This window comes from Wasmannia auropunctata, unplaced genomic scaffold, assembly GCF_000956235.1.
Source record: "Wasmannia auropunctata unplaced genomic scaffold, wasmannia.A_1.0 LD336111.1, whole genome shotgun sequence".
NCBI lineage: Eukaryota > Metazoa > Arthropoda > Insecta > Hymenoptera > Formicidae > Wasmannia > Wasmannia auropunctata.
In genome coordinates this window covers 33,641-37,215 of record NW_012026779.1, presented here as the reverse complement: position 1 = coordinate 37,215, position 3,575 = coordinate 33,641, and positions in this window count along the sequence as shown.

Genomic DNA, 3,575 nt, shown 5'->3' with positions numbered 1-3,575 from the left:
GACGTGTGCTCTTCCGATCTGACAACTGCGATTTCTATCCGTTTCTGTCTGCAAATGCGTATACGCATCCTGTCCATTTCTGTCAGCAAATACGTACACGCTTCCTGTCCGTTTCTGTCTGCAAATGCGTATACGCATCCTGTCCATTTCTGTCAGCAAATGCGTATACGTAACCTGTCCGTTTCTGTCAGCAAATGCGTATACGCAACCTGTCCGTTTCTGTCTGCAAATGCGTATACGCATCTTGTACGTTTCTGTCTGCAAATGCGTGTACTGTCCATTTCTTATTGCTGATGCGCAAACGGGCCTGAACACAATCTATCTGCATTTATCTGTAATTGCAGATTAAGAAACGCATAGTAAAGCAGACAGAAACGGATAGGATGCATTTTCTATCCGTTTCTGTCCGTAATTTTCACCAGGTACACCAATTACAAACCGTTTTATTCTGACAGTATATAAGACGCATACATAGATATCAATCTGCTTCTGGGGGTTTATCGTGTAATTTCTCACAACAGTAAAAGCACCTATTAATTATTACACTGATCTAAAAAATATATAAATATGTATAGAGCATGAGCCGAAAATTGTATCCGAAGTAAAATTATATAGCGCGTCATGTTCCCAAACAGCACACAATATTCATAGAACATTCATAGGATGTTTTAAGGACATATAATTGGTTATTAAGGACATTATAATATTATATACATTCTGCAGCGATACAATACTTTTTTAATAACAGGAAATTGTATATACTAAATGTCTTTATTTATATACTATTAAATTAATATAATTTAACATATAAATGTATAACAATTAAATACTATTTCATAGAGTAAAAAGTAACAGAAGGGAATGTTTAGTGCTGGACGCTCAAGATGATTGCCATCATGACGTAGATCCATCCGCGGATAAGTGATATTTATACTCCCACTACCCCGATATATTCCTTCCTGTTTGTTATTTTTACTCTTTACATAATAGAACATATATGATGTTTGTTTTCTGCTAGTTTCGTCTAATTGATTCATGCATCATCTGAAACATTGTAAAACGAAACAAATGTGACAATTTACGTCATGAAACTTATATTAGATTAAATTTTTGCAGCTTCAAATAGACAGTGCAAAATAGCATTTCATACTTTCGCTATTTAAAATATGATTATTTAACAATTGCCATATACAATGTAACTTTACCAGTTTCTTGTGCAAGTATCGCTTCTTTTTCGGCGCTGATGTTGGCTTCATCGGGAAAGTGATTTTCTTTGTTGGCGTCTTCTAAAATACAATTAATCAAGAATTTGAACATTTATAACAAACTTAAAGTCCACACGAGGTTAATATATCTTTAACCTCTATATATAATAAATGTGATAAAATTAGCACGGATATATTTATTATAATTATATTATTATAATATACAGAAAAAATTTGATGCATTTTTTTGTATATACAAAATATATTGTTATTCAAATAGGTTCTATGTATAATAACATTTTACCATTTTTATTGCCTGAAGCGTCGTTCCACTCCAAGTCACTCAAGTCACTGGATGTAATCACTAAAAACATGATTATAATTACTTATAACAAATTGAAAGCACAGGAAAATACAATCTAGAGTTTTTTTAGATAATAAATATAATTGAAACATAGATATAATATAGTAAGTATAGACTGAATATCTCGCTTCTGCGAGAGTCGTAAAATTACAATGAGAAAGAAATTGAGGAAAATTATCTGCCTTTGTCGAATGGTCGCAGATGTACCCAAGACATATATAAAATTTTGTCGAAGTTACCGTAGTAGGTTTGTCATTTGTTAGACAGTGACCAAAAGACATGTCACATCTACTGATCGCGCAGTTTTCTCTTTCTACCTTTGATACGAACAGTGTCTAAATTAACCTGTCCCTGCAGACGTCTCATGTATTCGGCGAACATTTGTCCCACTCACACTAAAATAACATCTACTTCATCTTTGCCTCAACCGTGTCCAAATAATATTAAATCCTTGACGGATTTTCATGGCTTTCCCGGTCTAGTGAAATAATGACTCATTCATTATTATTTATCGTTACTATATTTATTCACTATTTCATTGGACCGGGAAAGCCACGAAACATCCGTCAAGGATATAAAATCATATTGAAATATATTAAAATTGTTTTTTATGTATTTTAATACATGTGACGAATAATTGTACAGTACACGAATTACCTGGGACAGGCTTTAAATACACACTGATAATATATATACAAATGCTAATTTAAAGGAGGACACCATTTTAGATTACGTCGAAACGATTACCGAAAACACGTCTTTTTCGGTATTTATTGTGGCACGGTAGCAATTTTAATTAATACAACTTATTAATTAAAATTGCTACTGTCTTTAACTGTCGATTGCTTATTAATTACACATATAAATTGAACTGTATTTTTACATTTTATGGCAAAATATTAATCATTTTTAGTTATGCGCAATTTGATACATCACCGTGTATGCCTTAATTGTATAATGAGTTTCTCCAATTCCAATAATCAGATATAAAAAAGTAGAAAGTTTAAGTAAATTGTCTAATGAGTTCCTTTAATTTCAATAATCAGATATAAAAAAATAGAAAGTTTAGATAAATCAACATATAAGCACGTCCTATTGTCGTTTATCGTACGGATTTGTAAAAACAATATATCAATTGTAGGCAAAATGGCATGGCGCGAAAAAATTATTCGAAATTTCGCCTACAAAAGTTACTTTTGAAAGTTTTTCTTGGCAAGTATTTCAGTAAAAAAAAATTCATACGATGAACGATAGTCCATTTTTGTTATGAAAATATAATATAAATGTCAAGTGGGATGAATATTTACTGACAATTTCTTTGGACGTAAAAGTACACTAAATGGTGCATAATTTTTAAAATTTTAATATTTTTAAATATTTTCAAAAAATATAGTTCAGTATATATGATATCAAAGTATTAATAAGCGGTATTCATTAATATGACTACCTCGCCACACAAAATCCCGCCTTTTTGCGCTTTCCAAGAGAGGTCCCCCTCCTTAAGTGCAACGTGCATTCTGACTATACTTATATCCATGGATTTCAATGATTACGGACAAATTCAATGATATAATTCATGTTCTATATCATTACAGTATATCAAAAACGTTATAATTGTCTTGCGTATGTAAAATATATTATTTATTCTATAAACTTCTATGTATAATAAAATTTTACCGTCTTCATTGCGATCAGCTGTCTTCATGCGGCTGTCTTCATTCGGCTCCGAATCACTGTTTATCGCTAAAAAAACATGATTAATTACTTATCGGAATTTATTACGAATCGAAAAAACACGCAAATACCATATATGTATATATATATATATATATATATATATAGATATAAACTTGTATTGTCTCTTATAGTATAGTATAGTCTCTTATATATATATATATATATATATATAAAATTTTTTATCTAGCTAACAACAAGTATATTTTATATCTTTATAACAGCAAAAAATTATTATGTGTTTAGCTCAAGTGTGCAATATATTTTACATC